Source organism: Parasteatoda tepidariorum, chromosome 1 (assembly GCF_982258835.1).
Source record: "Parasteatoda tepidariorum strain Cologne lab strain chromosome 1, Ptep-v5.0, whole genome shotgun sequence".
NCBI lineage: Eukaryota > Metazoa > Arthropoda > Arachnida > Araneae > Theridiidae > Parasteatoda > Parasteatoda tepidariorum.
Genome location: NC_141755.1, coordinates 77,110,786 through 77,138,129, shown reverse-complemented (window position 1 = coordinate 77,138,129; position 27,344 = coordinate 77,110,786). Strand labels below are relative to the sequence as shown.

The 27,344-nt window shown below is 30.8% G+C and overlaps 2 non-coding genes across 2 annotated transcripts; both read right to left on the bottom strand.

The window, feature by feature from the left end:
• Nucleotides 1-3,113: 3,113 nt before the first annotated feature.
• On the bottom strand, nucleotides 3,114-3,185 carry TRNAD-GUC (transfer RNA aspartic acid (anticodon GUC)). The gene has a single exon. It is a non-coding gene; the product is annotated as a tRNA-Asp (tRNA).
• A 9-nt stretch (nucleotides 3,186-3,194) lies between these two features.
• On the bottom strand, nucleotides 3,195-3,267 carry TRNAF-GAA (transfer RNA phenylalanine (anticodon GAA)). The gene has a single exon. It is a non-coding gene; the product is annotated as a tRNA-Phe (tRNA).
• Nucleotides 3,268-27,344: the final 24,077 nt, after the last annotated feature.

The following is a 27,344-nucleotide window of genomic DNA, read 5'->3' as shown; positions in this document are numbered from 1 at the left end:
CATTTGAAAAATAAATATTAAAAAAAGAAGAAAGAAATTAAATCGCAGCTAAGATGAAGACAAATTTTCGCTCGAATCGTATGAACTACAAATAAATTAGAAATCGGCAAATCTAGTCGAAAACTGGACGGAAATAAAACAGAATCGTGAATCGTGCTTAAAAATGAAAATGTAGTTTCACTAGTTAAAAATTTAAAGAAAAAAAAAGAATGAAAAATATAATGTAAATAAAAAAAATAAAATTTAACTTTAAAATATCTATATTTGTGGAGTTTACAATAATAAAGAAAGATACGGATATTGCAATCGCTCCTTATGCCTAATATTTCATATAAAATTTAGATAATAATTAATAATAATGCAATAAATTAAATAAAACCAGTATATATATACATGAATTAAAAATTATTATTTTAAAATTACAATTGATAATTCACAGTTTGAATTAATTTTTTTTCCTCGTGATATTGAAAGGTTTTTGCAAGAACCTTATTCTCATTCTTTTCTCCCAAGTTTCATTTATTACCCTAATTTTTATGTCGATATTTTTATACGTTTTATTTTAATCACATTAAAGACAACGCCCGCTGCTATTTATTGCTCCCCAATCCCATGAGCTTTACAATTGTGTTACTCTAACTAAATTACTCATTTAAAAGAAGTAAAGCACGTTGTTCATAATTCCATTTGTGTTCTCTAACTAAAATAAGAGAAAACGAATTTGTTTTACTATGCCAAATAGCCAAATTTGCTGATTAGCTGATGTTTGGGAGGTCATAGCGACCTCCCGTGGTTCCGTGGAACACCATTTGGGAACCCCTTCACTAGAATCTCCTCAAGATGATGCTTAGATTTAAGGGCTAAACTAAATAGCTTGAAATTATGAGAGGGTAACGTAAACAGAAGTGTAGTGAAGTGATACGTTTATTTATAAGATTTCAACTTTTCGTCAATTTCGCGGTTTTTGTTAATTATATATTTTTTTTTCTTATTGAAAATTTTGTCTATTTCCATAATTTGCTTATTCTTTATGTAGTTTTTTTTTTGTTTTTTAAGCTGATTAAAAAGTAAAATATCTGTGTGTAGTATCATTTATTGCTGCAGGCATACATGACGCGGAATACCAAAGTCACCACATTCTCAATCATCTTTTACTATCCCATATAGCGGTGTAAATTCAATGGGATTTTTATGATTTATACCAGGGTTTCTTAAACTGTGGGTCGCGATCCTAATTGGGGTCATGGATTCTGTAGCAGTGCTTGTCAAAAATTTTAGCTATTTTTTTTTTTTTTTTTAAACTTATTATAATATTTATCAAATGTTTTTACATAATGTAACTGAAAAAGAATTTGCCCAAGTAATTGATTTTTTTTTCTTGTATTGTAATTTTAAATTTATTACTTATTTAAAATTTTTTGCATTTCGAAATAAATGACATGTAATAGAAAAATTTTCAGAAGCAAACAATTATTACCGAAAATTCAGAACTTTGTTACAAATACAAATATTAATTTCAACAATGAATCATTATTATTATTGAACCTGCATAAGTATAATTAAAGCATAATATTGAACATTTTGTTTGTTGACATGAATTCGTTTTTAAACTTTCAATTTTTCCCGACTTATAGCAGTTTGTTTTAGCTTTTCGTTGTCCTCTCTAGAAAAGAATTTCCTTTCAGAAGTGTACACATTAACGGTTTCATACTAATGACAGCTCGTTCGCTTGATATTTCAGTTCTTTGTTGCCAATGCGAAAAAGAAATGAGTACTCTCATTGTCGCCGTATGAGAGAAATGTATATGGGGATCATATCTGTCTCTATAGTTCGAAAATCAATTTATTCTTTTAAAAATTATTTTCTTGTTAAATATAATTATATGATATTGTTAATTCAATTGCCTCATTTTAGATATTTATTTTTTTAAATATATAGTATAAAATACTAGATCATCGCCTTTATTTTGATGGTAAGGAAATAGCTTTTTTTTCCCCCTCGAAATTCGCCTATACAATTAAGCAATCTGATTTACAATCAAGAATAAATGGATTTCATAAAAGTATGCATGGGGTTTACGGCCCCAGATGTCTATCCAAAAGGGACATAACATTTTACGATTTAAGACACCAAAACTTTAAATTCATTTCCAATTTTTATGTTGAAACGTAAACTATTAAATATTTGGTTCCAAATAAAATATTTTTTATGAAAATAAGGAAATTTATAAGAAATTAAATTTTGGGTTATTACAGTTGTAATATTCTTAGCATTTATGAGAGAAAAAAAAACGATTATTTTCTTGGAAATAATAAATTTTTTTATGTAGAATAATTTACACTTGCTTTACTTAAAGTTAGTTTACCTAACACATTAGTTAGTTTACCTTACATTACGTTTCCAGTCTTTTTATTTGTCGTAATTAAATTGTACTTTGTAAAAAAGTACAATTTAATTACGTAATTAAACGTAATTAAATTGTATTAACGTAAGTATTAGTTACGTTAATAAGTATTACGTTAATAAGTAAGTAAATTGTATTAACGTAATTGTATAAATTGTATTAATTACGTAATAAAAGTACAATTTAATTACGTAATTAAATTGTATTAACGTAATTAAATTGTAGTTTTGAAAAAACTACAATTTAATTACGTAATTAAATTGTATTTACGTAAGTATTAGTTACGTTAATAAGTATTACGTTAATAAGTAAGTAAATTGTATTAACGTAATTGTATAAATTGTATTAATTACGTAATAAAAGTACAATTTAATTACGTAATTAAACGTAATTAAATTGTATTAACGTAATTAAATTGTACTTTTTAAAAAAGTACAATTTAATTGAACGTAATTAAATTGTACTTTTTTTTAATACTCCTCTTTTCAGGGATATCTTACGTAATCTCTAATGAAGGCAAAAACTTGCCAGATTTGAAAATTATCAATACAATACCTATTCTTTTTCTGGTAAAATGTAGTTATTTAAAAGTGTTATCTAGTATCTAATTATACATCTATTTCTCAAAATATAAGTTGCGTAAAAGAGAAAGATAAAAATGAATAATTTAATTTGAAAATTATTATTATTAAATTTTAAAAAATGTGCCTCCCCGGCGGGGAATCGAACCCCGGTCTCCCGCGTGACAGGCGGGGATACTGACCACTATACTACCGAGGATGAGAGCCTTGCCGAAACCCGGGATCGAACCAGGGACCTTTAGATCTTCAGTCTAACGCTCTCCCAACTGAGCTATTTCGGCACGTCCTTGAGAGGGAATTTACGTTCTACCTTTCTTTTTTTCATTCTACCAAAACAAACTTTTGAAACTTCTTTTCATTAGCATAAGAAAACTTACGGCTGGAATTTCAAGGTTGTATCATTATTATTCTATTTTTTTTTTTTAAGGTGATAATTTTATGAAATTATTCTCGTTTTCAGAGAAAAGGTATGCGTATATAATGTTGTTTTTAAAGGTTTATCGATTTCAGAAATTGTTGCTTTCGGGACATTAAAGTTAAAAGAATTTTTAATCATAATAAAAAAAAAAAATTCTTCTGTTTTTCTTTCCTAAGTAAATTTAGATGTAAAAAAAATTCGAACTATGTATAGCATCTAAAATTTACTTTATCAGTTTTTTATTTTTTCGTTATTAAAAACTTATTTGCTATCACAAATTTTTGTGAAAAATCAACTAAACCAGAAAATATATACTTCATTTTGCAAATTATATTGCTTTCACATAATTAGTGTATCAAGAAAATTACTCATACGTATATATTTTTAAGAAATTACTCATTTTCTCTAAAAAAATGTGTGAAATTCTTTTTCTGGTTTGAGTAAAAAATTAAATTTTACATAAATTTTATTTGTAAGATAATTAGTGAATTATCTCTTATTAATCAGTTTATAATTACAAATATGATAAGTAATACGTTATTATTAATTTAACTTGAAGAGTAAAAATAATAAGAAAGAAAAACTACGTTAATTGAAAACATATTTCGTGATCAACAAATTCACGAAGTCTTTTAATTGCATTGTTCCTTGTTTTTGTATTTTAATTCTTAAAAAAAACATCATAAAAGGATTATAGACGTAAAATATTTAAAATAATAGCAATGAAACATTAAAATATTCGCCATTAATGGGATGCAAGAACAATTATAAGCTGTGCGAAATTCAAAAATTACTTTTATTACATGCATTAAAAAATGCGAAAAATTTTCTTTAAACTATGTGGCTACAGCCTTTTACAGTAAAAATATCTTGTTGCTATTCATAATTAAAATAATGATGGCTATAAAATTACTTAAACGCTATAGATAAAATACTTAATTCAACTCTTTTATGAATGCAATAAAATATAACTTTCTTTTAAGTCAAATATACAGTAATAAAAATTAATGGCAGCCAAGGCTTAAAACTCCCTCGCTATTTTGCTTTTTATTCCTGATTTATTCCTGATTTATAAATCAGGAATAAAAAGTAAATTATCTGGGTGACCATAAAAATGTAAATGAACCAGTAAGTTCAGCAACATGTGCCAGTAACGTTTCAGATAGAGGTGAACACCCAACTTAAAATGAATTCAAAAAGAAAAGAAAAAACGAAAATGGGTGTTTGAAAATAAAAAAGAAAGAAAAAACAGGGAACCATGATCATGAAAATGAAAAGGCAGTGAATCACGGTATTTGAGGGAGTTATTTGAATGAAGGGTTAAAAAATAAAAAAATAATAAAAAAAATCACATAAAACAGGAAAGGTTAAATTGTATGTGAAAAAACCGCCCTGAACTGAAGGTTTGGGGTTCCCTACTTTTTTACAGGAAAAAAAGAAAGGGTTGAAAACGACCTCTAAGTGTCATTGAGCTCTTGTGTAATCGGTTGACCTACAAATGTCATTGAAAGTCTAAAATGATGAAGTTTTCATTTTAATTAAATAACTGATTCATTGTTTTTATTAAAGTGTTGCGTAAATAAAATGTTGTAACGCATCGAAAATAATACACAACTCATTATAAGTAACGAAATTTATCTTTTTTATTGACTCAATGATAATAATTGATTTTTTTCACCATTTTCGTAGTCTTAAAAGTGACAAGATATTAGTCAGTGAAGATCTTTTTCTTTTTTTTTAAAAAAAAAAAAAGCTGCAATTAAAAATATAAAATAACGAAGTTTTCCTGTTATTTAATCTCATATATTTATTTATTTATTTTTTAACTGCATACTTTTAAAGCAAACATCGCATAACGAAACATATCTTCTTTTTTTTTTCTGACGGTAGTAAAAATAGCAAAATATATGTAAAATAAATAAATTGCACTAAAATACGCTCAGAAGACACACTAAAATAGGTTTTTTTTTTACATTTCATTAGGAACATTGAAAATTGTATTGTCATTGAAAACACAAAACGATGACACAAATATTGTTATGTAATTGAAAACAAAAATTTAGTTGAGTTTCAGAAGTAATAACTGATTTATTATTTTAACTTGACTACTGCTAATTAAAATCATGGCCTGTTCTAGAAATACGGAGATTCAAGGCACGGAATTGTCAGGGTTTAACAAACTAGTTTAACCCCCTAGTTTAAACAAACTTTACCTGTTGCTTAGTAATGAAGTATTTTTAAATTATTTATGAGTAAATAACGATGTATTAGTAAATTTGAGCTCATATCTATTTCAATAAATAATTATTAACTCATAATTGTAATAAACAATTCTAAAAAGAAAAAAAGTACACAAGAAATTGTTTGCAATACTTATGAGACCCCCAGATATGAGGGGCGCCTGATTGAAATATTGCAATAATTGAAACGACGAATGATAAAAGGAGGTATATTACAAATCTGCACTTTCGTGAAAAAACCACAAAAAAAAACTGCGTCAATTGTGGAAAGATTGTCTTAATTGCTTTCAAATTGTTAGATTCTCTTCTGTAGGCAGTATAAAGTCTAAAAATATTAAAAAATAACGGGTTGGCAAAAGCATGAATAAAATAAACTAAACACATATAGAGATAAACAATAAAATAAAAGCAGACGATAAAATTAGAAGACATTTTATAGAACAACAGAGTTGTTAGTTTTTTTTAGGTATTAGTTTTGTTTTGGAATTTGAGTTTTCATATAACAACGATAGGAGTTTTTCTAGTTTGTTTTATAATATTTTAACTATCCCGTTATATACGGTTACTTCATATTTGTTACTGTTTGTGTTGTTTGTGAATAAAAGTTTTTTTTATATGAAACAGAACAGTTATTTATGTAGCTTGATTCGTTACAGCAGTCTAGATAATTACTCGGTATTTTCTAGGCTCGATATTACTCGGTAAGCAAACAAAAAAACTATTTTCATAAAAATGTTGCTATAGAAGAGCTCTGCTAAAAGAAAGGCGAAAAGAAACTTCATAAAATACTTGGTGAAATAGCAGTGCATCGGTAATCATGAGTATTATTCGTTTAAGAAGCAGGAGAAACCAGGAAAAAATTAAAAGTGATTTTATCATCAGTTTAAAACATGATAACTAAACTTTAAGAACAATTCAGCAAGTCCCTAAAATAAAATCAATTTATTTACAATATATTTATTTGTTAAAATATAAAACAAAATACAAAGTAAGATATCAGTCATAGACGGTATTGATTTTATTTATATTTTAATTAGCACTAAAACATTAACTGTCGTTTTATATACAGTTAATTTTTCAGTAATTTGCTTTCTTTTTTTTTTACCTTACAAATTTTAAAACGAATTTTTTTAACTAAGCTCAAGGATATTTATTTTTTTCTAAATCTATTCAAAATAATTAACTTCATTAATTGGTTGGCAAAAAAAATAAATAAATAAATAATAACAATAATTTTTAGTGAGTCAACTAAATAGGGAAGCTATTTGTAATTTATTATCGCTTTTACGCATTTATTATTGTAGTATGAAGTTCCGTAATTTTACGTAAACATTAAAAATGGTAAAACAAAATAAATTTAAACATGTTACATTAAGTTATGTTTTCTAATTGTATGCGTATATGCTTTGTGCTTTGATGCGTACGTGCGCTTTGATAGTTTCAGAAATTATTTATAATGAATAATTAGCATAGATCATCGCTAACAGAAATATATAAGTTTGTTTTTTTAATTGAAATTGAACAGTTACTAAATTCATTTAACGAATTGTATTTCTTTCTGCAAAATAAACTTTTTAAGCCATGTTATCAAAATTTAATTATATTTATCGATATGTTATCTAGCATATAACAAAATAAGAGATATTATTAAAAAAAATGACTGAATTTCATTTTCCTAAGTTATCAACTCGATCAAGTTTCAACAGTATATTTTTTAATCCTCCTCAAAAATGAAAAATGCGACTCGTTTAAAAAGTTCTCGTATTTCTAGAATACTAAACTCTTTCATGAAATTTCGTTTTTGAATTTTCCCCGGTTGCAAAAGTTTTCTCAGATTGCCAATTTTCCTTTCCAAACATAGAAATCATCCGGAAAAAAAAATTATACAAAAATTTTAGGAAATGTGTGGCAAAACCCTCAAGGATTCTTGGAAAAAGTTCTAGCCAGCCCTGAACTATGACTTCATTCTTTTTAGAAAAGAAACTTTTCTTTGCATAATAAAGCAAGGAATTTTCTATTAAATTGGTTTTAGTACGAATTTTCTTTATAAATGTAATATAATGTTTGATAACAATAATAAATGTTTGAGTATTCTGGTAATATCTAATTTAAATTTCAATAAGTAAGTATAATTTAATGTTTTTTTATTTATTTATTTTTTTTAGCTTAAGCAAGAACTTCTGCTTTATATCATCGAATAATATAGATGTATGACATTTAAAAAATAATTTTAGTCTACCCTAAATATAACCATTTAAGATGTTTTCCTTCTTTTAAAGCGAGTTTTCTTAAAAACTTCTTAAAACGAGCTTTTTGTACATATTTTGAAAGCTAATTAAATAATCTGTCCACTTGTAAACAGTCACCGTCATTTTCTAATGAGCCAGGCTGATTAGAAAAGTCTTCAGTATTGTCTAAATGGCCTAACATTTTCAGGCATATGTCAATGAGTCTACATGCGTTTACGCTAATAATTTATTGTTTATATAGCCTGATTTATTTGAGGCAGATTTCAATGAGCGTAGCTCGGTGAAGACTTATTATGAATAGTCTTATTAAGGTTTATTACTATGAGCCTAAGTATTTCAATCTGATTGAGTAATTCCTTCGAATATTTCTTAGCTAACTTAAAAACGTGTAGACTGATTGTAATTACCATAAAAAATATTATTCTGATTAGAAAATAGTGATGATGTGTCCAATTTTCCTGAGGCATTCGTCGACGTTTGCAAGCAGCTTCATTTTTCAATTAGCCCATAGACTAATTGAAAAATAAAATTAGCCTATAGTTTCGTTGAAATTGAAAATTATTTATACGGAACCTCGATGGCTCAAGGGATAGAGCGTTCGCCTTCCAAATGAGGTGAATCGGGTTCGAATCCTAGCTATGGCTGGTCGATACGATTCCGATCGACTTTGTATCGACCACAGTGCTGACGCGAAATATCCTCAATGGTAGGAAGAGTCCCTTTTGCCGTCAGGCTAGCCATGGGAGATTTTCGTGGTCTTCCTCTCCATGTAACGCAAATGCGGGTTAGTTCCATCAAAAAGTCGCAATTTTCTCTCAATATTTAATCCGGGAGTTCTCTTGTCTTCTGGATTAGGTTCAAAATTACAAGGCTACGGAGTTGAACATTAGTAGGCGTAAACCCGAAAATTGGGTCGGCTGTTCAACGACGGTTATGAAATGAAATAAAATAAAATTAATTATACGACTTGTTATAGAATTTGGGATTGCAAATTAATATTAGAATTGTGTTTCTAAGTTAAAATAGAATAAAACTTTAATTTTCGTTCAGTTGTAAACACAGCTTTCGCAAACGATAATACTACAGTTTTTAGAAAACTAAGCCTAAATTAAGTTTTAAAGAAGAAATTAAGGGAACGGGAAAAATAATAGAAAACAAAAAACATAATGATCTAGTTAGACGTTTACGTTGCTATTTTTTTTTTTTTTTTTTTTTTTTTTTGTATTTCTAAGTGAAATTCCATGGTTATTATGACAAATAGTAATTCCACGTCATTGAGTGCAATTAGTTGTAACGTTATTAAATCCCATCATTCTGCAATTTGTTTTCATTTTTACGTCCTAATTACAGAAGAAGAAAAAAACTCGTTTACCTGAATATCGTTTTTTTTTTCTGTGGTCGCAGGTTCGTGTCAGCCAAAGACTAAATTAAACTTCAGTTCAAAACTGGAATAAAGCAATTATCTACTTAGAATGACTGTTATTATTAATAAATTATTTCCTTCCGTGTATTTTTATTTATTTACAGAATTTCCTCTGCTTCTGTTTGGAATAGTTTTAATATTTCATGTCTATAGCGTTAAAAATTTTGAGCATGCATTACAACCACAATATCATGAGCGAATTTCCAGCAACCTTACCAAGTTTAGCTACATTAATTGACAAATTAATGTAGCTAAGTGTAATGTAAATTAATGTAGTAATGCTAGCAGATTAATTGCACAATATTAGGGTTTAATTTGAAAGGATATATGGTACAGTTTAGCACATTATTGAGATTGCAGCAAATTCACGCGATATTATGGTTCAACTTGAGTAGAAATATGGTTTTACTGAAAATTTACGTCGCAACAAATTTATACGATATATCATGGATCAATTCAATTAGGCATATGGTTCAATATATTACCTTATTAAGGCTGAAACAAATCTACTGTATATTATAGAACTTGAACTGAAATATGGTTCCATTTAAAGCCTAATTAAGGTTGCAGCAAATCTACGTTATATTCTAGAACTTGAACGGAATTATGGTTCAATTTAAATCCTAATTAAGGTTGCAGCAAATCTGCGTTATATTATAGAACTTGAACGGAAATATGATTCAATTTAAAGCCTAATTAAGGTTGCAGCACATCTACGTTATATTATAGAACTTGAACGGAAATATGGTTCAAATTAAAAGCCTAATTAAGGTTACAGCAAATCTACGTTATATTATAGAACTTGAACTGAAATATGGTTCAATTTAAAGCCTAATTAAGGTTACAGCAAATCTGCGTTATATTATAGAACTTGAACGGAATATGGTTCAATTTAAAACCTAATTAAGGTTACAGCAAATCTACGTTATATTATAGAACTTGAACGGAAATATGGTTCAAATTAAAAGCCTAATTAAGGTTACAGCAAATCTGCGTTATGTTATAGAACTTGAACGGAAATATGGTACAATTTAAAGCCTAATTAAGGTTGCAGCACATCTACGTTATATTATAGAACTTGAACGGAAATATGGTTCAAATTAAAAGCCTAATTAAGGTTACAGCAAATCTACGTTATATTATAGAACTTGAACGGGAATATGGTTCAATTTAAAGCCTAATTAAGGTGACATTAAATTTAAACGATATTGTTTATCAATTTGAACGGTCATACGACTCAATTTAACACCTTATTCAGATTGCATCAAATTCACACGCTGTTACGGATCAGTTTGTACAGACATATTGTTCAAAATATTTCCTTCTTGAGGCTGCAGCACATTTACATGATATTACTGTTCATTTTAAAACCTAATTAAGGGCGTATTAAATTTGAGCAAGAATAGGATTTAATATATTACCTTATTAAAGCTACTGCAAATTTATAGTATATTATTTTCAACGTGAACGAAATTTGGTTCAATTTAACACCTTATTAAGGTTGCAGCAAATTTGCACAATGAACAAAAAATCACTTAATCAAATCGTAGACGTGCCTTAAAGATAAAGGTTTTTATTGCATTTTTTTAAAACCTTTCAACAAATCTGTTTAACGAACCAGAAATTAAACATTATTTTATGATTACATATTTGAATAAATGGCGAGGTGTATTAATATTGTGCATGATAGCGTGTTTTTGAAATTTTTGATTTCCAAAAAAAATTAAGCACATCCGAATAATTTTCTAATAATCAATTTTTTTTATGATTGTGTTATAGTCATGCTAAGGTTTGAGATTTCTCGTTGCTGCATTTTTTTTAAAAATATTAACTCTTTCTTATATTACTATTTTTGGTAGGAAATTTTTTTTTATTTTTTTTGTGTCAAAAATAACTTGAATTTTTAAAAATATTTTAAAAATTCCATTCCATTTTCTCAAAAACAGACGAATATCAGTTTATACATGAATGAAAATAATGAAGACAATCACACAATTGAAAAGTAAAATCATAGAATAAAATTGAATTTAAAAAAAATAATTAAAATGCTAATTAGAAAGATTTATTTTCCGTTCATATTGCTAATATAATTCTAAACAGTAATTTCTTAGCAAATTGTTTGGGACGAATGTTAAAGTTCTTAAACATTTAGGAAATTTTTCCCTTTAATATTGAACACATTAATCATTACTTCTCAAATACTTTTTGAAATCATGTTTAACTGATGATGGATATTGCTTTTCATATATTTATGGAACTAATATTGATAAATTGATTAGAATAATTTATGGAGTTTTCCTCTTAATTTTAAACATTGAACAAATTTATCAATACTTTAAAAAGTATCCTGATTGAAAGTCTTAAATGGCAACCTAGAAATAAATTCACGTTGAAATGATGTTTCACACATGATAAGTCTTAATATTTATAAATTTATTGAATTGATAAACTTATTGAATTTATAAATTTATTGAATTTATAAATTTATTGAATTTATAAATTTATTGAATTTATAAATTTATTGAATTGACAAATTTATTGAATTTTCCTCTAAGCATTGAATATAAATATCATTACTTTAAAAAGTATCCTGATTGAAAGTCTTAAGCGGCAACCCATAAATTCCCATTACATGTTATGTCTTGCTCAAATGGAACGACATAAATTCCCATTGAAATGATGTTTCACACACGATAAGTTTTGATATTGATAAATTTATGAAATTGATAAATTTATTGAATTGATAAATTTATAGAATTTTTCTCGTTAACATTGAATATAAAAATCATTACTGCAAAAAGTATCCTGATTGAAAATCTTAAAAGGAAACTCAAAAATACTTTTTGTAGTAACAATGTATGTTTAAAATTTAAATATAAAATTACATACATTTATGAATTCTAATATCCATCTCAATAATTATTTACTTCCAAAAATTATGTATGTTCGATATTTAAGTAGAAAATTCCATAAACATACAAATTCTATATTCATCTCAAAAATTATTTATTTATGAATTTTATATTAAAAAAAAACTTATGAATTTTATATCCACTTCAAAAATTATTTATTTCCTGAAATTATATGTGTTGAATGTTTATGTGAAAAATTTCATAAAGATATGAATTATAATTTGTATGTCAAAAATTATTTACTTCCAGAAATTATATATGTTGAATGTTTAAGTGAAAAATAACTTATGAACATTAATATTCACCTCAAAAATTAAACTTTAAAAAAGAGTGTTTATTAGTTTTAAGTTTTGTCCCATTCTAACAATATTTGGCAATTTCCAATGTGGTTTCCATGTTCAGCGTGGTCAATTTAATTTATTTTTCAGCTACTTTAGTTTATTTTTTCCCACAACTGATAATTTTTTTTCTCTCACTTTTTCATTGAAGGTTCATGCAATTTATGTTTCCTTTTTATAACTTTAATATACATTGGGCGACTTAATACTTCTTACATCAGTTATTGACCTCATACAGTGTACTGACATTTTTTTTCTTCTTCTTCTTATTTTTCAACCAGATGATATAAATAACCTATGTCCAGAATCATCAAAAGACGATCTAGAAATTTATATCAAAACTTTTCGCATCTTTTCGCCCTTGAAATGACCTCTAAGCTAGCTCTCGCTCTTCATGTTCTGAAGAACCTGTTTCCATGACGAGAGGCTGGGATTAAATGGCAACAGCCGTTTCATGGATGGAAGGAAAAAAAATGTTCGAAAACAACCAAAGCAAGATAAAAGGAAAGTTACGAAGGGTTAAAAACATCTGGTCTTCCCTTTCCTGTCCCTCATTTGGTTGCTGAGGGAAAGGTTAACTTCAGGGAGAGAATGCCCTTTTCTGCCCTTCAATTTCTGCAGAAAAAGTGCCCGACTTGTGTTATGGAGGTTAGAAAAGGCCTTTTTTTTTCCTTCTGACTCCTTTGGCCTTTTTTCCTTCCCTCTTGAGCTTCGTGAAGCCACGAAAAGCCAATTTGTTTATATTCGAGACTGCGTTTTGTTTATTTATTTTTTTTTTTTACTTTTTAAGTTAATGATATTCTAAGTGTTGCGGTGAAAAACAAAACGCAGTTTAATGTATTTTGAATAATCTTTTCTTGATAATAAATCAATAATTTTATCAATTTTGGTATTCAAGTTTAAAAGTTATTTTTTTACGAACATTTTTGGAGCAGAAATCTTTGATGAAACGACATTATACAGAATTTTTTGGTGAATATTACTGACATTTATAATTTTTTTTCTACGAAACATTAATAAGTAGTATTTATTAGTTCGTAAATATTGTGGCTATTCAAACGAGAATTGGGTAATTTTCATGGTGGTGTCCCATGTTCAGCATTGTCAACTGAATTCCCTAAATTTATCAAAAGAAAGAATGTTCTTTGTCCTTCAAATCTGAAGCCATGAAAAGTCTGTTATATTCGAGACTATGTTCCTTTTATTTTTACTTAAGTTAATGATTTTGTAAGTATTGTTACGTATCAAACTATATTAAGAAACAGTTCTTTATTTTATTAAAAAAAAAAACATTTCTTTCACACCACAAATACAGTAACGACATTAAATTACCCGTATCGGGTTAATAATAATCTTTCACTATAATATAGAAAATCTCGTGACGGGTTAGAATAAACAAAAACCAAAACTAATCTCTAAAAAATCCAACAACTGAGTATTGAGTATAGTTAAGTGCGGCGAGCTCTCTGCTTATCGCTTATAGCTCTGCGTTTCCAACAACGCTGTTGTTCTAAGAATTGTTATTCTAATTTTATCGCTTGCTTTTTTTAATTTATCTCTTTATGTGTTAAGTTTATTTTATTCATGCTTCTGCTAGCCCGTTATTTTTCTAATATTTTTACTTTTACTAATGCTTTTGCTAGTCAATTATTTTTTAATATTTTTAGACTTTATAGTATTCTATAAGTTAATGATTTGTAAATATAATATTTTAGAGTGACAATAAATGCAGTGTAATGTACGTTAAATAATTGTTTCTAGATGATTTAAATAAATATACAGTTTAAACCGCTTTAATTTAAATTGAAGGTAATCAAGGTTGTCCTTAAGGACGAAACGAAGTTAGAGACTATTGTTTCGGGGCCTTGGCTTGTTGAAAATCCGCAGAAAATTCGTTACTGTTACTAAAACTATAGTCAGGGAATTCCACTGTATAAAATAAATAATATAAATCAGTAAATGCTTAGTTTTCAAACGTAAGTTCTGGCAAATCTAAATGAACTCTTAATCTGAAAAAAATCTCAAAACATAAACAACTAAAGACAGGATTATTTCGAATTATGCAGTGGGGAGGCTGTCCTCTTATGATTTGTTTGCAATTTGATATTTTGAAAATGCTTTTCAGTATTTGAAATGACATGGTTTGCTCTTAGCTTATCTGAATTGAATTTTTATCTAAATGTAGGTGAAGCAAAATTTGTGCAGAAAAGTTTCTACAGCGGTATAGTGTCTTTATGACCCTTAACAGCTAGCTACCCAATTGTATTGTATGTTTAGGTTCTTTTCACCCTTGGGCCTTTCACCTATTAAGGGCCAAAGTATGTTTATGAATGTTCTGAAATTAATATATTAGTATGTTTATGCTATAGATTGCGAGAATCAAAGTTTAAATTTTTGAAAAATGCTTTTTGAGAAAGTTTTACAAAATATGATAATAAAACTATTTGGGTTTTGTAATAAATTTCCTTGTTATCCGTAAAGCCAGTGTCTGGTCGTGAAAGTAATGTATATTTTAACCCTTTACAACACACAGTTTCGTTTTAAAAAGTGTTAAAGTTAACCTTATAAGCTCACAATAATTTTTTTTTTTTTTAATTGAATAATTTTTATTCTTTTCTTTTAGATTTTATTGAAATTTTTTATCGGTATCATACTTCTATATAACTTCGCTTTTCGTCGAAAAAAAAATCCTGAATGCATGTTATTACTTATAATTACATTAATTTCTGGCTAAACAGCCTGAATTTAACGAATCATTTGTAAAAGTCATATAATTGTTAAAGTGTCGTTTTTTTTTTTTTTTTTTGTTCCCATTTGCTGATTTGATACCGTTTTTTGACATGAAAATATACACAGAATTAGAAGCGATTAAATCATAAATTAATTCTCTCTTTTTTTTCTCCTAACGCAAGAAAAATTTAGCGTTAAATATTTCTCCTCCTGAAAAAAAGAAAGAAAAGCAAAACTGCTTAATCTTCTAAATAACTATAACACTTATGAAAATAAGTTGTGTGCTGTTGCACCGAATTATTAATTTAATTATCGTTCGTTTTCTTGAGCTTATCTGTATAAATTATCTCTTGAATCGACACTAACAGATGGGTGTAAAGTTAATTTTGGAACAAAATATTTACTTTCCACAACAAAATAAAGTTCTCGTTGCAAAATAAAAATTTCTAGAACTTTCGGAAGTTTCGTAAGTGTGCCACTGAAACACTTATCAGAATTCCTTTTTTAAATTAACTGTTCTAAGCATTCTGCTGCAGAAAGAAGAAAAACATAGAAGAACCCAGAGAAATTCCATTTACTTTCGCTGCTTCCTCATTGATTTTCAACTTTCTCTCATCTTTCGAACATTCAGGAAATCCTTTGTATCTTTAGATTTTTCTAAAAGTAATGTTAAAATAAAAAATAAAAATTTTCTTCTTTGAAAAGAAAGTTTTGCACAAACATAAACTGCGTTGTGAAATAGAACACTATTTGTTTAATTTATATTCCTTCCTCGACATTATAAGATAGCGAATCTTATTTTCAAAGATACCTTATTTCGATTCCATGGAAATTTCATTAAATTAAGTACTAATAAGAAGAGAATTCTTTGATGGTAAATTTGATTAAAGAAGATTGTTTTTGGAATTTGATTATTTTCGAACTAAAATATGCGAGCAATTTTTTACTGTTGATTAAAAATTGAACACCTGTTTTTCTGAAAGCAACAATGAATTTTTTTATTTGCTAAATTTTTTTTGTTGTTAGTATCGATCAAGGCTGAACTAGATCAGTATCTTAACTGTAACACGTAAGGCTGTCTCAATATGTTAGAAATAAATGCTACAAATAAATGCTACAAAGGCAATGTTACTTCTGTTATTAGGTTGGTAACGCCCTCTATGTAAACAATGGTTGAAGCTGTCAGCTTCAACTACTATTGTTTACATAGTGTTATGTTTACATGTCTTACATTTACAGTGGCCATTAGTTCTGGTGCTACCCGGACAAACATAACCAATTTATAAAATGAGATGTTAGCTTTAAAATAAAAAAGTATGATATATCATCTTTAAAAGTTATTATTGTCTTCTGAATTATCTTTAAAAATTCGCTGAGAATTTAAAAACTAAACCAGTTATATTTTCATAAATTAGAGATTTTCTTTATAATCACTTTGGAATATTTACTTCTCTATTATAATATTAGTTTACACGAAAACATTTAAAATAATTTAGTAAATTTGAAACAAATAGTTTTTTTATTTATTCAAAGGTAATTATTGTATTATACTGAGTAATTTTAAAGACACAATACCGTTCTTTAAAACAACAAAATTAAGCTTTCCAAGTATATCGTACTTACAAAACAAATGTAAGCCCCCCCCCCCACAAGAAGACATCCCAAACAATAAAAAAAATGATTTTTCCAATATTAAAATATCAACTAGAACACTCTTCTTTAAGTCAAAATTTAATTTGTTACGTAACGTAACCATTAAGTATTTTATTTATATTTTATTTGTTTATTTGTGTCGCCTGGATCACTAGATTTAGTGCTCCGTCTAACTAAATTCAGGCAATGAACAAACCTGTATTCAAACAAGTTCTACCTTGGAATTAACCATTACACTAAACTTGCTAAAACATGTTTAAACGATTAAGAATTACATTTTTAATTTTCATAATAAGTTGAAGGTTAAAAATGATATATTTTTCGGACTTTATTTCGGAACAACCAAAACGGTCTGTATTAAAAGGTTTGAGGTTTACCATCGTGGTTTGAATCATATAAACTGCTGTTTGTAGAAAATGCAACACCATGAAGGAATCATCAGAATCAAATGAAATTCGCAGCAAATGTCAATTATAGGATATTATGCAAATTAATAAAGTTTCAGAGCCATCGCGCGTGCGTGGCGCACGCAGCGCCCTCTGAATTGATGCTGAAAGCGTATAAATAAAGTGCTGTAGCGGGACGTTGAAAATAGTCTATGATTATTTGTTAGTGGCAAACGTTTAGTGAGACCTGAGTATGCCTCCACGACGGAAGAATAAGAAATTCAAGCAACTTACGGAGTTTGAACGAGGGAGGATAATCGGCCTTCGAGAAGGAGGATTTTCCTATCGCGCAATAGCAGCTCGTATGCAGCGGAACAGTTCCACAGTGATGCGAGTTTGGAAGCAGTGGACCGACGAGCACCGAACAACTCGAAAAACAGGCACTGGACGACAGAAGGTGACGTCAGAGCGCGATGATCGACACCTGCTCCGCATGGCGGTGAATGATCGCACAGCTTCCTCCAGGCAGCTGGCAGCACATTGGTCTACTGCTACAGGTGTACAATTGTCGGCTTCGTCAATTCGTCGTCGTCTGCTGCGCCGTGGATTGCGTGCAAGGGTGCCATTATACAGGATTCCCCTCACGGCGGATCATCGACGGCTGCGTCGGCAGTGGGCTCTTGAGCACAGAGACTGGCGAGCTGATTGGCACCAAGTTGTCTTTTCAGATGAATCACGCTTCAATTTGTGGACCCATGATGGCCGTGTTCGTGTTAGACGTTATGCCGGTCAACGCTGCCTTCCTGAGTGTATTATTGAACGACATAGTGGTCGAACACCCGGAGTTATGGTCTGGGGTGCGATTTCGTATCATGGACGATCCAATTTGATACGAATTGAGGGTAATCTCAATAGCAACAGATACGTCCGTGAAGTGCTACAGCCCGAAGTCGTTCCTTTCCTTCAAGGCATCCCTGGAGCTATCTTTCAGCAGGATAATGCACGCCCACATGTTGCGCGGACTGTTAGAGACTTCTGTTCAGCACAACGCATGCAACTTCTTCCTTGGCCTGCTTATTCGCCGGATATGTCGCCTATTGAGCACGTGTGGGATATGGTTGGTCGGCGTCTCACTCGTGATCCGCGTCCTGCAGTTTCCAAAGACGAACTTTGGTTGCGCATACAAGCGATATGGAATTCTCTTCCTCAAGCAGATATTCAACATCTGTTTGACTCCATGCCACGTCGTATAGCAGCACTTATTGCAGCGCGTGGTGGCTGCACCAAATACTGATTTCGGACGCTTAATTTGTTTCTTTTGTTTTGAAAATTTCATCATTTATTTGTATCAGTACAAGTCGTTTCTGCATTAAATTTCATTTGATTCTGATGATTCTTTCATGGTGTTGCATTTTCTACAAACAGCAGTTTATTTTCATGATTTAAATTAAAATGAAATTTAAATTGAAAGTATTTAATCTTTTATTTGAATTAAATTAAAATTATATTTTGAAACTTGAGAAACAAATATAGAAATGGAAACAGAATCCTACCTTGTTTTTGAACAACGTATACCTTGATAATAGGTGTTATACTATGCATACCTTGATAATAGGCGTTATACTACTTATACCTTGATAATAGGGCAACAGCATATTACCTGGATAATAGGATAAGTATCAGTTTAAAAAAAAGTACTTTTTAAATAACATTTATTACTATATTTTAAGATTAATGCACCTTATATTTAACAGTATAATTTAAAAAATTCCAATTAGTATTAAATTTTAAGTTTTACTTAATTATATTATTTAAGAATATAGATTTTTTTTTTTTTTTGAAAAAAATCAACTTGTTTTTAGAAGTCAAGCTGCAACCTAGTAAATAAGTCGATACATTCTTTTGAAATTTCGCATTTGGGGCGAATTTAATACGCAAAAAAAAGCTTCTTTTTTTTTTCGAGTAGAAAACCTTTTTCATCAAGAGCCATTGATAATTTAAAATTGTACTTTGTGATACATATAATAAAAATTACATATTTGTAGTCAAATAATAGTACGAGCATCATGACCCAATATCAGGCAAGTATTCTAATTGGTTATTGAATTGTTGAGTTGTACATAAATTCAGCATTTGCATATCATTAAATGATTTTGCCATAATGTCTATAGACTATCGGAAAGAATATGTTTCATTCTATCTACAGGAATAATGTTTTTTTTTTCTGTTAATTTATATTTTCGATCTTTTATTCTTTTTCTAAGTTCCAGGGTTGCAAAAGCTGCTCGTAACATTTGTGTTTAGCATGGAGAAGGTGCCATAGCTGCCAAAAAAAAAAAAAAAAGCTCGCGATTGGCATGCCAAGTTTAAATATGGAAATTTTAAAATAAAAAAAGCACCTCGTTTTGACCGTCCAGTTGAATTCAAATAAACAACTTGAACAATATTAAAAAAAGCACTAAACAAACTTTAACACTATATTCTCAAAATACACACTTTAGTCTCTAAATTTCGTGTCAAACGACAAAGGAACTGGTAAAGAGAATGGAATATTTAATTCGATTCCCAATTTAATTCAGTTTTAAATTAATTAAGTTTCTCGATATTATACATTTTATTAATTAACATCATTGTTACTACCAATGATTATTAATTAATTTTTTAAAATTTATGTTTTGAATTAAACAAATATGATTAGTATAGGTGACATCATTGCATATTTGTCAATGGCTCAACGATATTCCGCGCTTATTTCTGCTTCTATTATGAGTCTTGCCACCAATGTGTGCAATCCCTACTTTACAATGAATTTCCAGGTATAGTCGATTCCAGAAATGCCATATGGTCTGTCTGCGGCACAAACAACAAACGTAAACAAGGGAGGGGGGGGACTCTTAAAAAGGTACGGAGTTCAAGGTTCAAGGTCGCCCCTCCTTCCTTGACTCCTAAGGGTGAGGTCAGTTCAGTTAGTTTGTTGATGGAATTCCAGAAATCCCCAGGTTTCGGACTGTTTTGATAGAATACGTAACTGTGGGTCCCTCCCAAAAAGATATATATGTTTCGCTTGCGAAATTTCTGTTAGATGATTGGGTGATATTCTGGAAGTCTACTTTTTAAGATTGAAAAGCAATTGTTATGACTTTTATTTATTTATTTTTAAAGTTGTATCCTTGAAATCGTATTTATTACTCCTCGTATTTATTACTCGTACTCCTACTATTAGTTCCCTATATATATATATATATATATATAGGGAGATATCTTGGATATACATAGGGGATATCTTGTTCAAATTTTCAATCGTTAATAAAATACTTTTTATTCATCCACTTAAGTTCAAAAACATTCTTTTAAAACCTGTAGTGGATGACATTTGACAGTTTTTTTCAAATAATAATTCATTAATTAAATTTAATTAATTAATTTTACAATTCCTACTATTAGTTCACAATCGTTATAATTTGTATTTTATTTGTATTATAACAAATTAAATAAAAAATTTCTTCGTTTACCTAAGCAGGAATTGACTTTAAAAATTTTTTATATTGCTTGTTTAAGGAATACTTGTTAAAAATAATTTTATTTTTAAAGTAGAAGGTTTAATTGGGAAGAAAAAATTTAAAAGTGTATGGTTTAAGCAGGAAATAGAAAAAGTGATCGAATGTTTGCTTTCTAATAGGAATTCATTACCTATTTCCTCCTTAAATAATTACTATTGACTATTAATTAAGGTATATACTGCATAGTATACCGCATTAATTGAAATGTATACTGTAACATACTGTATAGTATATTGCATGAAATAAAAAGTATACTGTAACGTACTGTATAGTATACTGTATTTATACAGCAATAAATAATTACTACTAACAATAAATATAAGTTTGATACAAAATCGTAGTTCCTTCAAAATGCCGAATTTATGTAACTAAATAGATATTTGCACATAATGCATAAGGGCACAGGGTAGGAGTCTGAAAGATGATTTCGTAAAAAAACATTAAACTAAAAAGAAATCAGATTTTTTTCGTAAATATCTTGGTATGCAATAATCTTCATCATTTTACAAATAAACGATGTCTATAAATTGTTTATTTTTTTTAAATTTTTCAGACAATTTATATTAATTAAAAAAAATTAAATAATATATCAGGGGTGGCCAAGCTCCTTGATAATCGAGCCATTTTTCAAAACTTGAAATTTTTCGCGAGCCGCAATTAACTACGTAATTTAAAAGGTATGCAAAAAAGGTATTAAAAATTTATTTTTTATGTAAATTATATTTATTGAAAACATATAAGTAAAAGTACAAAATATGTGTATTGAATTTAAGTAATAAACACATTTATTTTACTGCTCTTGATAATTCTTTGAAATTTTGTGAATAATTGGTGACAGCACTTCTCAGTAATTCTTTGAGATGGTGGTTAGTTAATACTGATCGGTGTTTGGATTTCACGAATTTTAAAGAAGAATAAAATGATTCACATATGTACGTTGTCCCGAATATTGAAATAATTCGACAAGCAGCCTTTTTTAATTCAGGATACTTCGATTCTGGTACAAATTTCCAAAATTCAGTAATCGACGTCGACTTATATTTTAACTGTAGAGCTTGATCTTCTTGCATCTCTATTAATTCTAATTCTCCCGATGCGTTTTATCTCACAATTACAGGGTGTCCCAAAAGGTCGTTTACAAACTTAACATGCTGGTCTGTCATATCATGATGAACAACATTTACATAGGAACTTGTGTCCGAAAATTAAAACTGCAACCGCTAGAGGGCGATAATTGCACGAAAACGGGAGAGTGGGAAAAACAATCATTTCAGGCGTGGACGTTGAAGGAGAAGGATGAATGAGTTTAGTAACGCAGAAATGGCCGACATGCATTACGTATACGGCGCCGCTGATGGAAATGGACGAGCCGCGGCACGGACGTACCTTGAGTGCTTCCCAAACAGACGTCAGCCAAGTCATGTTCTGTTTGGACGATTACACCGCAGATTATGTGAATCATGTGCTTTCGTAGCACGTAGCCACATCGGTCGAGAACGTGCTACACGCTCACCTGTCGTAGAGGAAACCGTGCTACAGGAATATGCCATCAACCCGGAAAGAAGTCTTCGAGAAGGCGAACGTGTCTTGGGTGTAGCTCGTTCCACCATAATGCGCATACTGCACGATGACATGCAACACCCTTACCACTTCCAAAAAGTACAGGCATTGTGCGCTGACGATTATCCCAAACGCATTGCATTCTCACGCTGGTATTTGCAACAGCGGGTCGCACAGCCAGATTTTCCATCATGGATTTTGTTTTCTGATGAATCCTGCTTTACACGGGATGGTGTCGTGAACCTGCACAACATGTACGTATGGGCGCATGAAAACCCAAGATGTACACGTGCCCATGCACATCAACAACGTTTCAGCGTAAACGTTTGGACTGGTATTATCGGTGACATGTTGATTAGCCCTTACCTTCTACCTGAACGCCTCGACGGAAATACCTATCGCATTTTTTTAGAAAGAGTTTTGCCGGATCTGATGGGTGACGTTCCAGCCGCTACACGCCGAAACATCTGGTTTCAGCATGATGGAGTGCCTGCCCACTTTAGCTACGCTGTTCGAGAATACCTTGATAGGATTTATCCTAATCGCTGGATCGGTAGGGGCGGACCAGTCCCATGGCCGCCGCAATCCTCCGATCTGACTCCCCTGGATTTCTACCTGTGGGGACACATGAAGTCCATAGTGTACGAGACACCTGTAACATCGGACATGGATCTTATCGCCAGGATCACGGAAGCGGCAGCACGTGTCCGTGACACTCCTGGCCAATTTGAACGGGTTCGTGAATCCATGCGCCGACGCTGTGAAACGTGCATTGTGGCGAATGGAAGGAATTTTGAGCATTTGCTGTGATGTAATGATGTTTTATAATAAAAATCATATTAACACCGCTATCGATATCATTTTTTTTCTCCTCATCCAAACCTGCACTTATCGCCCTCTAGCGGTCTCAGTTTTAATTTTCGGACACAAGTTCCTATGTAAATCTTGTTCATCAGGATATGACAGACCAGCAAGTTAAGTTTGTAAACGACCTTTTGGGACACCCTGTATATTGAGCAGGGAAAACTCACCTTGAATTCAACAACGTTGCACTTAGCCTTTCATATTTGTTTTCAGTAATTTAAAAGACATTTTGAAACACATACGGAACGATAACAATTTTTTAAAATATAGTAGCACAAAAATGAAAAGGGAACTCGGGTACATTTATTTATCGAGAGCCACAAATAATCCTTCAAAGAGCCGCTTGTGAACAAGGAAGCTTCAATATTATAATTTATATTATCGTGTTTGATTTTCTATAAAATTATTATTCATTTTAAGCTTTAAAATTACTCCGCAACAACTCAAAAAAATTTTTTTGTATCACGCTACAAAAATTTAAACTAATTTATGAAGTTTTTAAAACCTTTTTTTTTTTTTACTCTGCTCTTGCTAAACATTCGTTAACATAGTAGCTGTTTATGTTTTAGAGTTTCGTTGAGCCATCTTTTGTAAAATAAAAATAATGTATATCCTGGTCGGGATACGGAAATAGAGATTTCCGTGCTTCGGGTCTAAATTTATGTTTGGGGTTTGGCACCCCCCTTTTCCAGCTTTTCAAAATGAACATGAACATATGCTCTGCATATTTTCAAAACTTTTCGTTCTTCTATAGCGCCTCATTTTACTCTTCCTAAGGAACAGTCTACCACCCTTTTTGCCCTCCTGAAAATTCAAATCTTCCTTCATGTAATGCCATGCAATAGATTACTTATTTTAATTTGCCATTTTAATAAAATTGTAATAGTTTAATATTAAGTGGTAAATTTCACCAACGAAGAATGTGTTAATAGTAAACACTCCTCAATTTTGCGTATATTCTATTTGTTTAATTTTTGAAAAACAATTTAATTGTTTAATATTAAATTGTTTAATATTAAATTGTTTAATATTAAATTGCAATTCCAATTATTTAATATTTGGAAAGTTTCTCAATGAAACAAACAAATACCTTTAAAGCAAACCAAGCAATAATATATTTTGGTACTTTTTAATTATAAAAAACAATCTAATTGTTACTAAAAGAAATCTGTTAGATTATCGGAATTATAATAGTACTAAAATATAAATTCTGAAAAAAGTAGTTTGAAAAAAAGCTTTTTTTTTCATTCATATTCAAAAATGTTTTAAGGACTAATATTTTAAATTGAAGAAATTTCAATGACGAATATATGTTTCTTTTAGCTCTAAATAACTGTAAATAAATGTAAATTTGAAAAACTATTGCTTGGAAGCGAGCCATGTTTGGAAGATTTTATCTTTAACCCAGAAAAAGGCACCGGCTTTTTTTATTAACTATTAGAAAGCCAAATATAATATTTTCCCCTTATTTTAACCTAAAACGAAACAGAATAATAAAAAAAAAAGTATGAAAACTATGTTTTAATAAAAATTCTGCTTAAAGGGTTAAAACACTGTCTAAACTAGTTGCTAAATTAGAAGTTATACATGTAAGCGATTTTCTTTTTGCAACAATTCACCTAATTCAAAACTAAACTATCCCGTAAACGTAATGCTTCAATAATACAATACTTAATGCAGTGTAATATCATATAACTAAACTTGCAATTATATTCTAAATAATTTCAATTTGATTTCAGTTGCGATACTAACAATATCTATATTTCCTCATTAAAAATAAAACAAAATTTTAAAATTTTGCTAAATTTGCTGTTACGTATCGAATTTGATTTAATCAACCATCAGGCTGCTTTTGCTTTCCTCAGTGAAATAAACTGCTGTTTGTAGAAAATGCAACACCATGAAAGAATCATCAGAATCAAATGAAATTTAATGCAGAAACGACTTGTACTGATACAAATAAATGATGAAATTTTCAAAACAAAAGAAACAAATTAAGCGTCCGAAATCAGTATTTGGTGCAGCCACCACGCGCTGCAATAAGTGCTGCTATACGACGTGGCATGGAGTCAAACAGATGTTGAATATCTGCTTGAGGAAGAGAATTCCATATCGCTTGTATGCGCAACCAAAGTTCGTCTTTGGAAACTGCAGGACGCGGATCACGAGTGAGACGCCGACCAACCATATCCCACACGTGCTCAATAGGCGACATATCCGGCGAATAAGCAGGCCAAGGAAGAAGTTGCATGCGTTGTGCTGAACAGAAGTCTCTAACAGTCCGCGCAACATGTGGGCGTGCATTATCCTGCTGAAAGATAGCTCCAGGGATGCCTTGAAGGAAAGGAACGACTTCGGGCTGTAGCACTTCACGGACGTATCTGTTGCTATTGAGATTACCCCCAATTCGTATCAAATTGGATCGTCCATGATACGAAATCGCACCCCAGACCATAACTCCGGGTGTTCGACCACTATGTCGTTCAATAATACACTCAGGAAGGCAGCGTTGACCGGCATAACGTCTAACACGAACACGGCCATCATGGGTCCACAAATTGAAGCGCGATTCATCTGAAAAGACAACTTGGTGCCAATCAGCTCGCCAGTCTCTGTGCTCAAGAGCCCACTGCCGACGCAGCCGTCGATGATCCGCCGTGAGGGGAATCCTGTATAATGGCACCCTTGCACGCAATCCACGGCGCAGCAGACGACGACGAATTGACGAAGCCGACAATTGTACACCTGTAGCAGTAGACCAATGTGCTGCCAGCTGCCTGGAGGAAGCTGTGCGATCATTCACCGCCATGCGGAGCAGGTGTCGATCATCGCGCTCTGACGTCACCTTCTGTCGTCCAGTGCCTGTTTTTCGAGTTGTTCGGTGCTCGTCGGTCCACTGCTTCCAAACTCGCATCACTGTGGAACTGTTCCGCTGCATACGAGCTGCTATTGCGCGATAGGAAAATCCTCCTTCTCGAAGGCCGATTATCCTCCCTCGTTCAAACTCCGTAAGTTGCTTGAATTTCTTATTCTTCCGTCGTGGAGGCATACTCAGGTCTCACTAAACGTTTGCCACTAACAAATAATCATAGACTATTTTCAACGTCCCGCTACAGCACTTTATTTATACGCTTTCAGCATCAATTCAGAGGGCGCTGCGCGCGCCACGCACGCGCGATGGCTCTGAAACTTTATTAATTTGCATAATATCCTATAATTGACATTTGCTGCGAATTTCATTTGATTCTGATGATTCCTTCATGGTGTTGCATTTTCTACAAACAGCAGTTTAGATATCCCACAATTACAAATTGATAATTTGTAAGCTACAAATCGTTTGCGGTCGCCCCCTTTTACATGGTGGACGCTAGGTGAAGGGGGTTTGAACGGCGAGAGGGCCACTCGTCTGGTCAGCAGAAGGGGAGATAAGTAGTGATAGATTTATGAGGAATTAGAATGCAGAACGCCTTATCTTAACAATTTGTTCTTGTGGAATATAACATTTCTTTCAATTTGTTTTTGTGGTATATCTATTTCATTGAGGGACGAAAAAGTTTCTAGTTGCGACCTTGCTCTCAGCCTATTAGTTGCTTCTTGCTTTCCAAAATTGACTACTTTTTAATCCAAAACCAAACAACTTCAACGGTCAACGATCTAACCCAAAGACATTTTACACCCTCAGCTTAGGGAGGGGCAGTTCTACATCAAAGAAGGAACGAACCAAGGGAACATTTTTTTCCAGGAACTGGAAGTCTAAGGGGGAAGGAAAAAAAAAGAGGGAAAATGGTATATTCCCTTCATAGAAGCATCTCTATTTTTTTATTTTATTTTTTATCCACCCTCTCTTCCTGCACTTGGGAACGTTATGGGGGGTTGAACGAAAGTGAGTCGGTGCTTTGGGGAGGGGGAGATATGGGGGGTATTCTCTCCCCTTCTCTTCTTTATTCTGTTATTCCGGCTCTGTCCTCATTTCCACAGAGGTTCCAAATAATAAAATAAAAATAAAAAGTTGCAGACGGCCGGAG